General features: G+C 35.6%; 2 long non-coding RNA genes across 3 annotated transcripts; both read left to right on the forward strand.

Moving 5' to 3' along the window:
- Positions 1-6,729: 6,729 nt before the first annotated feature.
- LOC311084321 lies at positions 6,730-9,010 on the forward strand. Its single transcript, XR_014606483.1, has 3 exons — positions 6,730-6,867; positions 7,019-7,295; positions 7,456-9,010. It is a non-coding gene; the product is annotated as an uncharacterized lncRNA (long non-coding RNA).
- A 2,662-nt stretch (positions 9,011-11,672) lies between these two features.
- Positions 11,673-14,571, forward strand: LOC311084107. Of its 2 annotated transcripts, XR_014606431.1 has the most exons (3): positions 11,673-11,942; positions 12,273-13,153; positions 14,150-14,571. It is a non-coding gene; the product is annotated as an uncharacterized lncRNA (long non-coding RNA). The 2 variants fall into 2 exon arrangements; XR_014606432.1 differs by lacking the exon at positions 11,673-11,942 and having other exon boundaries at positions 11,952-13,153.
- Positions 14,572-15,463: the final 892 nt, after the last annotated feature.

Genomic DNA, 15,463 nt, shown 5'->3' on the forward strand with positions numbered 1-15,463 from the left:
TGATTATCATCTTCTTGCATACTCACCATATCTCCATCTGGTTCCGTGTTTCTGTTAATAAAGCTACATTTCACTTACCACCTGTCTGACTCCTGTTCCATCCGTGACAGATGGAGGAACTCACAAACACAGTCGTTTTTTTGTTGTTTTTTTCTCTTCTTCATGTTTAGCAATGGTAGACATGTTTAGCAATGGTAGACACCACTGGAGCGCTTTGTAAAGAAGGAGAAAGTGGCGTGGTCGGTGTTTTCCACATGTTTTTAGATGCGACGTGTGAACGAACTTAGTGCCGCAGTTAACTCTGACTCGCCCAGAAAAAGCAAGACAAGCAAGAAAAACTTGACATTATTATTATTATTTTCATTGAAGCAGTTCTGTCCACCATAATTTCGCATGCATCTCATGGATGCATTTCCACATTAGAGAAAGAAGCTGCCAAAACATCATCAAAAATCACTGTGTGCTGCACAGATGTCATAAGTAACTTAAATATATTACTCAACACTAACAATGCGTAATACATTTGTTACAATATTTAATAATCTTTAGCAGTTTGTTAATGCATCAACTGACATTAACAAATGGGACCTTGTGTCACTAAAAATATTATAATGTCTGTTCCACTGAGATATCCTATAAATGTACGTATTGTAGGCATTGATGGATGTAAAATGTTCATACCAATGAAAGTGAAATAGAATCAATCCAACATCAGTCTTGTGCCAATCGTCCCCTTGGAATTATAAGGTTCTATCTGACATTTTTGTCAAAATTTAGTTATTCACATATTCTTATTCTGTGACCACTTCTTTACATTATGTGATGTTGTTTTTTAAGTTGTGTACATTTTGGAACTTTTTATTTAGAAAATAAAAAGGTTCTTTCTACACAGTCAAATGGAATGCAAAACCTTTAAAGCTCAATATCTCAAAACTGCTCAGAACGCAGATAGAACCTTATAATTCCAAGGGGACGCAATGCTGCTGTAATACACTGGTGCGCATGCGGGCTTGTGTAACCTGAGAAATCTGTTGATAAAAAGTAAGGAGGAACAGTTTGAAAAGTTTACATTTGTTTAAACTAACAATTACATTACACGTTATTTAAATCACTTGAAATATTTCAAGCTAACATAATTATAAAATGAATGAAGGAAGTTATGAAAGAAAAGGGAATGTTGGAGCAAGGATGTGATGATGTCGGTGAAAGCAGCAGAGATGGAGAGAGAGAAAAAGAAAACAGAAAACTGTGTTAATGGACATTTTGAAGTCCCCACCATGCAGATGTTTTAAACGGAGAGATATACAACTACAGCCTCCTTACATATTTAGATTCACCTTAAAAATGAAGGTTCCAAAAAGGGATTTTTTTTTGTATAGCAATACAATAGAACAATTTTTGGTAACGAACCTTTCAGTGAACGAAAGTCTTTTTTTTTTTTTTTGGTCATGTGAACAATATTTTAATAACCTGATGCAACTTTTTCCAATTGGCTATAAATAATCTTTAATGCAATGGAAAAGTTCCATGGTTGTAAAATGTCAATAGGGTAGATATTTCACACTTCGCTTTTAGAAACACACTCATGCATTAAATGTATAATTACACAATGTATTACATTGTAATAAAGGTATAATAACACAATGTATTACACTGTAAAAAAGGTATTATTACACAATGTATTATTAAACTGTAATAAAGGTATAATTACCCATTTATTATTACACTGTAATAAAGGTATAAATTGCACAATGTATTATTACACTGTAATAAAGGTGTAATAACAATGTATTATTACACTGTAATAAAGGTATAATTACCCATTTATTATTACACTGTAATAAAGGTATAATAACACAATGTATTATTACACTGTAATAAAGCTATAATTACCCATTTATTATAACTTTGTAATAAAGGTATAATTTCACAATGTATTATTACATTGTAATAAAGGTATAATAACACAATGTATTACACTGTAATAAAGTTATAATTACACAATGTATTACACTGTAATAAAGGTATAATTACAGATTTATTATAACATTGTAATAAAGGTATACTTTCACAATGTAGTATTACACTGTAATAAAGGTATAATTACAAATTTATTATAACATTGTAATAAAGGTATACTTTCACAATGTAGTATTACACTGTAATAAAGGTATAAAAACACAATGTAGTATTACACTGTAATAAAGGTATAAAAACACAATGTATTATTACACTGTAACAAAGGTATAATAACACAATGTATTATTACACTGTAATAAAGTTATAATAACACAATGTATTATTACACTGTAATAAAGGTATAATTACACATGTAGTATTACATTGTAATAAAGGTATAATTACGCAATGTATTATTACACTGTAATAAAGATACAATTACACATTTATTATTACATTGTAATAAAGGTATAATTTCACTATGTATTATTATATTGTAATAAAGGTATAATTACACAATGTATTATTACACTGTGATAAAGGTATAATTTCACAATGTATTATTACATTGTAATAAAGGTATAATTACACAATGTATTGTTGCACTATAATACAAGTTTAATTAAACATTTATTATTAAAGGGGTCATATAATGTTACATGCACTTTTACAAGTTGATTGTACTGAAATGTGTGTTGGCAGTGCCTGTAGACAACCATCATAAAATGATAAAAATCCATCCAGTGTTTAAAAAAAAAAAAAAACTTCTTATATGTTTTCCCCTCTCTCAAATCAAGCTGTTCGACCGTGTGACGTCACACGGTCGGACGCCCCTCCCACGATTGTTGACTGACAGCAGCGTTTCAACACAGACCTGCCCTCGCTCGTGAGCGAGCTGTCAATCATAGTCCGCGGACTCCACGCGTCATTGTTGATACGCTGGAGCACTGTCTATGAGCAGAATGGCGTCTAAGCGATTGTGGTGTTCTGTTCTTGGGTGTAATAACAAACACAGCAGTCATTTTGATGTTCCTAAATCCGAACCGCTGAAGACGCAGTGGCTGAGTTTTGTTTTCGGAGGGAATATTCCCCACGATCAACGTCAGTGCTTTCATGTTTGCGCGAATCATTTCACCAGACTGCTTTATAAATGAGAACATTAAAAAAGATTAGCTCCTGTCTGAGTATGTGTTGTTTATGTGCCTAATGACTGTCATAGTCTCACAGACTGCTTATTTTTTAAACAGATCAGTAAAATTTACGTGCTTCAGCCCTGACAGTTGGTACAACTGCATAACGTTACGCATCACTGACAAGCCTACATTTACTGAAAAAAAAGGTTTTCATGACCATTAGCTGTAACATCAATCTGTCAATGAACTAATGTATACATCAGTAAACACATAGCGTTCGTATCTCACTACTCTACCCTGCCAGTACACACAAAGATAGATCAAAGTGACATTACCTTAACCAACCATTCAGAAACGTCCTGTTTTCCGACTCCGGTTCAAACTGATAAGGTTGCACAGTGTCCTCAGAGACTCCCGCTGCCATTCTTCAAAATATACCCTCAACTGTTGTCAAGGCAACACTCCAAGTGTGTTGTTGTGGCAAAACGCCCCACAGAACAGAGGGGCGGGGTGAGCAAAGCTCATTATCATTTAAAGACACATGCACTTAAACGGCATGCTGAAAACAGAGCTGTTTTTTACCAGGTAAAATGAGTGTTTTCTTACAATACTAATAAGAATTTTTAATTAAAGTATATTACAAACTTTTAATTTAGACCCTAAAGAAACATTAGCTTGTACAAAAATGGCATTATATGACCCCTTTAAACTGTAATGAAGGTATAATAACACAATGTATTATTGCACTGTAATACATCTATAATTACACTGTAATAAAGGTATAATCACACATTTATTAAATTGTAATAAAGGTATAATTACACAATGTATTATTACTCTGTAATAAAGGTATAATTACACTCTAATCAGAGGTTAAATTAGGCCAGGTCCACATGTCCACAACACACCCTGCTGGAGCTCAGCTCCGTCTCATTCAGCACCAAATATTTTTATTCCACTTGAATTATTTTTTATATCCTGGCAACTACATGGCATATGATATTGAATAATTAGCAAGACTACACAGAGACACCCAGGCTACATGGAATTATCAGACGTCATAATGCATTAATCTCTGCGTTCCCTGGTTCAGCACCTGGTTCATTAAGGGAAAACTGTCACAATTCTAAGCGTAACAGCGACGTTACCAAGGAAACCCACAAACAGCTTTTTCTTTTTTTCGAATCAAATGTTTTATGGTCAAGATTCATCTCGTAGCTGGCTGCCTTGGTTTCAGACATAAAACTCTTTATATCAGCAGTTTAATGAAATGTCAATGGAGATATTTAACGGGGAAAACACTTCGGAAAAAATGGACATCACTGTTGAAATCTAGGTCAAATGAAAGCGAAGCTCGTTCTTCTTTGAAGTCTGCATCTACTGTCTGCATCGACAGACGGCGCCTCCCCATTGCTCCGGTAAGTGATAACAATAAAAGGAAACAATAAAGTCAAACAATAAAAATATGTTAAAAAAAAGTTTGAGCTGAAAGAAATGTTAGCTGTCTGTATGTTTAACCATTCAATTGAGCTAACGTTAATGTTAGCGAGCTCAGTAACATAAGCTATGTTAGTTGACATTGCTCAGGCCCAATTTAAACTCTGATTACAGTTTATACCTTTATTACAGAGTAATAATACATTGTGTAATTATGCATTTATTAAAACGTAACAATAAATGTTAAATTATAACTTTATTACAGCGTGATAATACATTGTGTAATTATACCTTTATTACAGTCTAATAATAAAGTTATTACAGTGTAATAATAAATGTGTGATTATACCTTTTTTATAGTGAATAATACATTGTGTAATAATGCCTTTATTACAATGTAATAATGAATGTGTAATTATAACTTTATTACAGTGTAAGTATACATGTATTACAGTGTAATAATACATTGTGTAATTATACCTTTATTACAGTGTAATAATAAATGTGTAATTATACCTTTATTGCAATGTAATTATACCTTTATTGCAGTGTAATAATACATTGTGTAAATATACCTTTATTCCGTCCTTTGGATGAGACGTTAAACCGAGGTCCTGACTCTCTGTGGTCATTAAAAATCCCAAATTTGCCCCTTGGCCTCTGTCCATCATGGCCTCCTAATCATCCCCATACAGTATACTGATTGGCTTCATCACGGTCTCCTCTCCACCAGTAAGCTGGTGTGTGGTGGGCGTTCTGGCGCAATATGGCTGCCGTCACATCATCCAGGTGGATGCTGCACATTGGTGGTGGTTGAGGAGATTCCCCCTTCCATGAAAGGCGCTTTGAGTACCTAGAAAAGCGCTATACATTTTAAATGTACATCATAAATGTTGACGAAAATAAAGAGATTTTTGGTTAGTTTTTATTATTTTTTTCACTATATTTTAGTCTTGTTTTTTTCCTCAACGATATTGTATGTTGATTAAGCCACAGAGTTATTGTCGCCTCGTCTTTGTCTCGTCTTAGTCATAGAAAAAAAGGTTGTCAGCGAATATTTTTCGTCATATGTTTCGTTAACGAAATTAACAAGATGGATGTAAAGACGTTTTTATGCCCGCATGAAAAGTGGCATAGAATCAATCCAACATCAGGCTTGTGCCAATGCTGCAAAACACTTGTGCGCATGCGGGCTTGTGTAAACTGAGACATCTGCTGCGTAAAGGAGGAGCAATTTGAAAAGAATGTGTGGTTTCTACAAAGAGAAAAGGATGTGGAAAACATTCAGTATAGAGCACTGTGCAGCAGACTCCGAAAGTTGCATGCATCGAAGTGAATTCACACTAGTTGCAGGTAGGTTGTTATTCGAGATTTTATTATGTGTTTCAGGAAAAGTCAAATTCATAAAGTCATTTAGTCTTTTCATGTGATGTGACACAGGTATTTACTTGCCTTGAAAATGCTTTTATACCTTTTTCTTATGCTCTCTGGTGTACCACTAATTGAAAATTTACATTTTGTTTAAACAAACAATTGGACAATTACATTAAAAGTAAAAAATACCATCAAATACTTCAAGATAAGTCCCAAATAAGGTGGGTTAATGGTTTGACATATTGCATAAATAATATTTGACTGAAGTGATTGTATTGAAATTAGTTTGATTTGGCTGCTTTTAGGCTATTTTTGATTGGCCATTGGGCTAGTTTTGTTACACAGACCTGGCAACCTTGAAAGCAGCAGAGGTGAAGAGAGTGCAAAAATAAGAGATGAGAAGAGAAAACAGCAGTATTAATCATTTTAAAGTCCATCAAACTATGCAGATGCTTTAAAAACAAGGATAAACAACTGTACATTCAGGCTCACCTTATTCATTGTTGTTCTGTAAACTGTACACAGATCCTAAAGTTCTAAAAGGGGGTTTTCATAGCAGTGCCATAGAAACTTTTTTGGTAAAGAACCTAACCAGTCAAAGAATTATTTGTTCTTAGTGTAAAGAACTTTTTCCAACATAAAGAACCTTTAGTGCAATGGAAAGGTTCTATGAATGTTAAAGTTTTATCATGGAACCATCAATACTGTACAAATACATAACCTTAATTTTTAAGAGTGAAATGTTCTATTGATATGTTCAAAACCATATGCTTCATTCTCCTGCTATGGATAATAATTCTCATCTTCTTCATTAAAGGGAATCTGTCGAGACTACAAAGAGCTTTTGAACCGGACTAAAAGCGAAAGAAGCCATCAAAAGCATCATCAAACTTCCCTCAGAAGATGTCATTTCAAGAGAAACAAAGTGACCCGCTCTTGAAACGTTGTACTGTTTTAGGCTATGGTATATTGACCATTTTGTTAATTGCAGTTTTGTATGGACTGGTTCATGAATTCAAATGCCCATGTAGAAATGATCAGAATGAAGTGATAACAGTGTTCTTCTTCATTGGACCTGCTTTTTTTCTCTTTGTCATAATGTTCCACATTCTAAGGCCTCTTAAATACGGATGGTTTCAGTGCCCTGAACGAGTGGAAGATGATACTCCTCGGAGCTATCCTAAAGCCATCATATGGTGTCTGATTCCACCTTTAATGTGGATCTTCTTCTTGTTACTTGATGGTGCATATGTTGCTTGTGCCATGACAGACTGGAACGGAGTTTTTGATGATGATGTTAAGCTAGACACGCGGTGGTGTATACCCACTGAAGGGAAAGAAAAGGAGATGGAGCTACGAGAATTAACTCGCAAATATATTCATCAATCTCAGGTAAATATCCTATACTGTATGAGCTTGTTCTGTTATTGTAATATCATAAAGGATATATTAAATTAATCCTTTCTTGACCTCACAATATGTCAGAAAGGGAAAATGACTAATTATATTGGACGAATACAAATTCAAGTAATGTTTTTTTCTGTTCTTTCAGTATGCAGGTTATGTCTTGATCACTTTCTTCAGTGTCTTGTCGCTTGCCGCTGTGGGTATTTATGACAGCTGCATAAGTGGGAAATGTGACTGGTGCCCAAGTCGACTGTTGTTGTTCTGCGGACGAAAAATGAGACACGATGGAGGACACAGACACCATGATGTGGAGCTCAGCCCCACCGCCTCCATCACTACACACCCACTTCTTGCTTTTTCTAAAAATGAATAAACAGCTGAATTTTGGAGGGATGTAAAAATAAATGTTAAAGGGTGTTTTCGCAGCAATGCCTTAAGTTGTGTTCACACTGGGTATGTTTGGTTCGATTCAAACGAACCCTGGCGTGATTGCTCTGTTAGTGCGGTTCATTTGAATAAGTGTGAACGCTGCCATCTGAACCCTCATGCGAACCAAACAAGCGGACCGAGAACCCTTAAAAGATGGGTCTCAATCCGTTTCCAAACGAACCTTGGTGCGGTTTGAATGGTGTGAACGCAACGCACACCAAAAACATCTACATAAACCAAAAAAGGGACATAATGCCACAAGATGCGACCCTAAAAGTTCTGTCGAGAGAATTTAAACATATGCAATAAAAGCCAACCAATCAGGTTGTGAACATATACCCATGCCTTAAGGTTTGGTGTTAAAATGCCAATATAAATGCTAAGAGGACCAGGACTCTTTTTTTTTTTTTTGGATCCGGACCAAACGAACCATTTGAACCAAAATACAAGTGTGAACACACCTAAAGAAGAACAATTTTTGGTTCCCCAAAGAACCTTTTGGTGACGGGCGGATTCTTGAATCCACTGCCGCATCAATGTATATCCTTTGAATGGTTGTTAGTCAAGTTATTAATCAATATTTATCCTTCTAAATATCAAATGATTTGAATGACTTCATCAAGCTTATGAGATTTACTAATTATAAAATTGCATGTCTGTTCACTGAAACATGCTCTCTCTTTGTTGTCTCTTCTGTTGCCTACGTGACCAATTCATAGTTAAATAATTTACTTTGCACTTCATCTTTAATCACTAGAGAATAATGACAAATATTGTCTGAACCTCTTACTAAGAAAAAATCTTTCCAGCATGTTTTATGAAAGTTTGTCTGCAACATAGTCAGTTATTAATATTTCATTGTCCTCTCTTGTTTTTTTTTTTGGTTGTTTTTTTTCATATGTTCATTACTTTTTATCAATATTCATAATCAGTAGTATTATGTATCTGTTTTATACGTTTTATATACATTCATAATCATTTGTAATCATTGTATTTTGTGAATCACATGTGGGGGAGACTTTGGGTGACTTTGAGTGTGCTGAAGTTAGAGACTTGAGAATGATGGCATCCCCTTACACATTCCTATGTTAATGGGAACCACATGTTTCTCTGGTAATGCAGTTTTTCTGTTCAGCATATATAAGAACTGAAAGTCTTTGTCTAGGGCAGAGAAGATGACTGAGAAGCTGAATCAAGACCTTCGTTTGGTCTCCATTGTCTCTTCCTCCTATGTCTTATATAAAATAAATAAATAAGAGATCTCTTGACTGAATAACTGGTGTCTGTTTCCATGAAATCAAACAGTCTGTACAATTTGGCATGTTTCATTGAGCACAACTATTAACTTACAAAGTCTTTAACACTTTTTTAAATACTATTTGAATAAAGGGTGAATCTGTCAATTTTCCATTGCCGGACATCACTTTTGGCCACTACTGTATGGCAGTTCATTGACTTTCCAACTGATCTTCAAACCATGCAGCAAAATTGTAAGCTTAACTTTAAAAACTTACTCTAATTACTCGAATTACTCTCCGACAGCGATACCATAGAAATATACAGAGCTACAGCAAAAATGGAGGTTTAAACTAAAGACAGCTGTGTGTTTGTTTCTCGCATAAGGTCTGAGTCACCGTGCTATAAACTCAAATTACACTTATTCCTGAAAGCAGTCAGCTCCCATGTTAATTCTGAACAGTCTCTGACGTTTGTTCTACTGTAAATGTGTGCAGAACACATATGCCTCATTTCATCACAATTATGCAGAAAGCAGGATGGGCTTACGTAAAATTAGTCAGCCTTACTCATTCATTTTGGCTGGGAAGGGAAAGGGAGTTTTGATGAAGCTTTGATAAACTTCCTTATCAGCTACTGGAAGCTTGTTTTTTTGACATTGATCATAAAGTTCAGCCTAAGATTCTGCCGTTCCACACATGTATTTCATTTCATTTATTTATAAAGCACAAATAAACACAACAAAAGTTGACCAAAATGCTGTACAGAAAATAGTGTAATATAAAAAATGTATGACTTACTTTCTTTGTGAACACAAAAGAAGAAGATCAGAAACAACAAAATCAAAAACACAGAGACACAAAATATCTTCTTTTGTATTTCACAGAAGAAAATCAAAGTAATTTGTGAAATACATTTTACATTTAGCAGGATATGAGAAGCTAGACTACACTCTTAAAAATAATGATTCCACACATGCAATAGAAAGGTTCCACTATATGCAAATAAAGATCTTTTATTTTAAGAGTGTACAGTAACACAAGAAGTGGCCGTTTACATAGAACATCTTTTTCAGCCCGTTCTCATCCCAAGGCGTCATATACTGACGCTTTTGAAATTTCTTCAATATCCGACGCTCAGGGCACCCTTAGGCGTCAATATGAGACGCAGATAAATATGAGTCTAGGAGGCGCCTCCTAGCGGTCTAGCCCTAAACCTACCCCAGACCTAAACCTACCCATAACCGGCGTCTCATATTGACGCTAAAGGGTGCCCTTTGTGTCGGATATTGAAGAAATTTCAAAAGCGTCAGTATTATGACGCCCTAGGATGAGAATGCGTTGTCTTTTTGCCTTCCACTGCGTTGCAGTTCATTGTTTTTTCTATGTAAACATGCGTTGACTGACATCTTTGACTGTTGCGATGAGCGCCACACTTTTAGGGTGCTTCTCAAACAGAAGGCTGCATCCTAGTGAAGCTGCGTACTTCCTAGTCCAGTCCCTCTGAGGCTTGTAGGCTAGATTCCTCCTAATCATAAGCGCTACAATGAGACGGTCTAGTAAGTGCGCATGGCTACGTTCAAGCCCCCATGGTCACGGCATGAAAATACTATTTAAACTTCATTTTGGAAAAATACTTTATTTAAAATCTTTATATTAACTGGCTTTCTATTAATGCAGTACAGTGGATGGCAACCGTATGTGATCTCCCAGTGGCATAAATCATTGGCAGTTTAGTGTTAAGTGATTAATTACCCCCCAAAAAAACTGTTTGCCGTCACCTCCGAAAACATTATTTTTGTCTTACATTTTATAATGAACTCAGTGCAGACTCGTTTTCTGTCTGTTCTTTTTTGAGAATTGGAACGTGTGCAAAGGATTATGGATGATTGAAGGACCTGAAGGATGCACTTGATGCATCCATCAAAATGAGCTAAACGGAGGACACAAAATTAAAGCTGCCTTCCAAGGATCCTTCAAATTGAAATGAGACGGATTGATGATGTGGCAGCCAAGATATGCAGCCTTACTAAGATGCAGCCTTCCGTCTGAGATTCACCCTTAGAATGTTTCAAAACAAGTCTCGACAACTTGTGGGTTTTTTTTTCCCATCCCACTGTTCTGCGTCTCTGGCACTTCTATGTAAACATGTGCAGAGCTTGCGTATGAACATCTTGGATTATGTGGGAGTAAACTAGATGTACCGCATGGCGGTACAAAATATGACCGCCGCTCAGGCCTGCACTGGCTTTCCACAAAAATAAATGACGTGGAGTAATTTGGCTGTATTGCGTGTTTATGTATATAAGTTGTATATTTTAAAAGACTGTCTGGAGTATTCCTGTGGATCATGGATAATTTAGAGTTTTGTAATTATTTGCCATTAGTATTTAAGTTTTATATCAAAAGTCATTAGTTTAGACACTTAACATCCATAATGTGAAAACGTCACATCCATAACAGTGGTTAACAGTAAAAAGCGACTGAAGTGCCCTTGAGCAAGGCACCTAACCCCTCACTGCTCCCCGAGCGCCGCTGTTGTTGCAGGCAGCTCACTGCGCCGAGATTAGTGTGTGCTTCACCTCACTGTGTGTTCACTGTGTGCTGAGTGTGTTTCACTAATTCACGGATTGGGATAAATGCAGAGACCAAATTTCCCTCACGGGATCAAAATAGTATATATACTTATACTTATACATACACTGTAAAATATTTCCAGGATTTCACAATATATAACTGTAATATTTCACAGGTAATTACATTATTACCACTTCACAGGCTTTAACTGTGATATTTCACAATATAATACCGTATTTAGACTTTTACTGTGAAAATAATGCAGGCGCGGGGCTTTTACAAGAAACTACTGTGAATTCCGTCATTTTCGCGCTGCAACTGCGTCATCTGAGCTCCCCCGGAGCTCCCTGGCCTGATCTCCTCCATGGTCTCACTCGACGGATTCAGTGCGGTAAGTGTTTAATTTCAAACTTTGTCAATTTGATGACTGTTTTTAATATGAAATTGCATGTTATTTAAAAGTATGAACCAAATTAGCGTTAGTTAAGTTCTGTTTCATGTTTTTGTAACTTAGCTGGAGCAGATTCGCGTCTAGGTTTGAGCGCGCAAATTTGAATGATCAGACGTTGGTTGTGTTAATAAGTGTATTAGTAGTACCGTATTAAGTTATTAACTGTGAGGCTTCACGTTAGCTACACCGTCAAAATTGAACTTTAGCTTTGCTTAATGCTTTTCTTAGTTAACGTTCGTTACTCTAACAGCGTTCTCTCTTTTCCCACAGCATTTTTCTACCACCGGGAAATAAAGTTATAAGGTAAGCTGTGGCCTTAATGTGTGTATTATGACAGTTATGATCAACTAGATACATTATAGTGTTGTGGATTTGTGCAAAGGTGGAATAAATTAATCTCAAATTAGTAACGTTAGCTAGCTGGGCGTCGTCCATATTTTTCTGCCGTGTGTGAAACGGAGCAGCCGTTGTCTGTCTCGTCAACAGAAAAAATAAAGTGCATTTTATTATAAAAAAGATATAGGAAAATAAATGTGTTTATCACTGAATTAGTGGAGCTTCGTTAGCTGTGCTATTCTAAAGTAAAACAGGTCGACATCTGGAGATATTAGGAGCCATTTTGTCTGTGAACGGGTAATAATTCTAGGAGGAAGAGTGCAAGCAGAAACAGCCACATGGAGATGGACTGGCAACAGGCTCTTCCTCCATCCTCTGCAAACAGTACGTGTAAATGATGTAAATTGTTGTGTGCAAATGCATTGCCTGGGTAAATCACAAACATCTAACTTACTTTGTTGCAGGACTATTCTTGACTGTGTGTTTGTGATGTAAATGTTTTTCAGTTGCTGTTAAGTTATTTAAATGGTTGCTGTTTAATTGAATCCAAGTAATGTCACCTTGTTAAAACTGAGCTAACTTTAGTTTTGCTCAGTACTACAACAGCAGTGACCCACTGAAGGTGATGACTGGGAACTGAAACCTTTTTAATCCCACTTGAATTAAACTAACATCTTTCTTCTCTGTCTTTTTGTTTATAGGTTCTTCTTGGGCATCAACCCAGAGACAGGTACAAAATCAAAGAGGACACATAAACCAGCAAGTCTGTACACTGATCAGGAAGCTCATTGACTTTGAATGGATGTCAGTCTAATGTAAGTTGTGTTCCAACTTCAGAACAGACTAACGAAACACTGTCTCTGTTTTAAGCTAGAATTAGTTATGCAGTAAGATGTTTACTTAAGCTATTAAAGGGTTAGTTCACTCAAAAATGTAAAGTCTCTCATTAATTACACTCCCTCATGATGTTCCAAACACATAAGAATTTTGTTCAACACAAATTAAGATAATTTTAAGAAGTCCGAGAGCTTTCTGATCCCGCTTATAGACTGCAATGTTATAACCGCTTTCAAGCCCCAGAAAGGTAGTAAAAACATTGTTAAAATAGTCCACGTGACTACAGTGGTTCAACCTTATTGTCGTTCCGCACTATTAAGTATTTTTGCATCGCTTCATAACATTAAGGTTGAACCACTGTAGTCACATGGACTATTTTAACAATCTTCACTACCTTTCCGGGCCTTGAAAGTGGTAATAAAATTGCTGTCCATGGAGGAGTCAGAAAATATTTTAATTTGTGTTCCAAAGATGAATGAAGGGCTAACGTGTTTGGAATGAGGGTGGGGTTTTGGGTAAACTATCCCTTTAATCTGTTCTACGAGTTTAGACAGGCTGCAAAATGTCTAAAATTCATTGTTCTTACGTTTATTTGAATTAAACATGCCTTTTCAATGTTATAGGTTATTGATAGGTTAGAATAAAAACGTCAAATTTACAGATGTACTTTACAATAGTTTTAAGTGTAAATTTACATCACATTACTGGCTTACTGAGTTGCATTACTATGTACGCATGTCATGTAATTTTTGCTTAACCTCAATCATGTTACTTTCAGAGTCCTCTGGTTTGTTGATTTAATATTAATTGATATAGTACTATTCACATGATTTATCTGATTTATCATGAGTTTTACAATTGTAATTTCTTAAATTGTACACATTTTAGGATTAGTTTTACAATGCGAGTACCATACTTGCAGGTACTTGCACCACAGAGTAACTTAAACTTTTTGTCTTTCTTATCTTTTGTAGATAGTGGACAGAACCCATACTATGCAGGTGCCTGCTGCAAGGGAAGGAGTGAGACACCTGCAACCCTCTCTTTTCCCACCTTTTTGTCTTTTCTTCCCTCTCTTCTCTCTCTCCTTCTTTCTCTTTTCAGCTCCTACGTTGTGAAGTACCATTATCACATAGTAAACACATGCACAGTGCACACACATAGACACACATTCCTGTTACCCAGTGTTCATTCCTGTTACCCAGTGTTTATTCCTGTTATTAAATTGTATTTTTCAAGTACCATTATCACATAATGGTAAACACAGTAAACACATTCACACACATATTGACAGACATTCATGTTACCCAGTGTTCATTCATGTTACACAGTGTTTATTCCTGTTATTAAAATGTATTTTTCTTCTAAAAAAATAAAAGTTAAACCATTGTTTTTATCAGTTTTGTTTGGTCCATCATTTATGCTAAATCACAGTATAGACATGGTTAAATACAGTAATTCTACAGCAGCTTACTGTTAAATTACAGTAATGTGATAGACTAACTGTAATTGCACAGTAAAATACAGTAATTATACAGCAGCTTACTGCTAAATCACAGTAATATGACGTCATAGTTATTGTGAAGTCACAGTAAACAGCTGTCATTTCACAATTATTTACTGTAAAAATGATACGGTAACTTACTGTGAAAGTCATGCAATTATTAACCTGCAATTTATTGTAAATTTACAGTGAAATAATTAACAGTGTACTAAGTATGAAAAATCTGTGGGGTTTTTTTTCAAAGGACCCTCCCATTCAATTTATACAAACCTCTACCAAACGGTTGAGGTGCCTGTTGATGGTAAAAGTCTGTTATCTGACTTTGGCATGGGTTTGTTGTGTTTTACTGAAATAAAAAACATTTTTTCCCCAAAAAAGTGGTTTTATCTTGTAGCCCTGGTCCCAGAGTTTTAAAAAAACAATGTTAACAAAATTAAACTCATTCCCACTGTACCTAGTAGAACACTTAAGTAAATGTCCAATTGAAATTAATGGGATTTTATGGATTTAGGTGAAGAAAGTGTACACATAATACATTTTGGTCTGTACCATGAAGAGAAAACTGATTCAACTATATAAACTATATATTTTCTGAAAGCGTAGACTCTCAGGATGTGATCTAACATGGCATGAAACATGTCCCACCCACGTCATTAGTATACTGCCCAAGCATAACACATTGGGTATTGGTAAATCGGGTATATGGCTGATACCTAAAAAAAGTAGTAGTATGTGCATGTCTGTCTGTGTGTGTGTGTGTATGTGTGTGCGTTTGTGTATGTGT

The sequence above is a fragment of the Abramis brama genome (genome assembly GCF_963993115.1).
Source record: "Abramis brama genome assembly, chromosome: 6".
NCBI lineage: Eukaryota > Metazoa > Chordata > Actinopteri > Cypriniformes > Leuciscidae > Abramis > Abramis brama.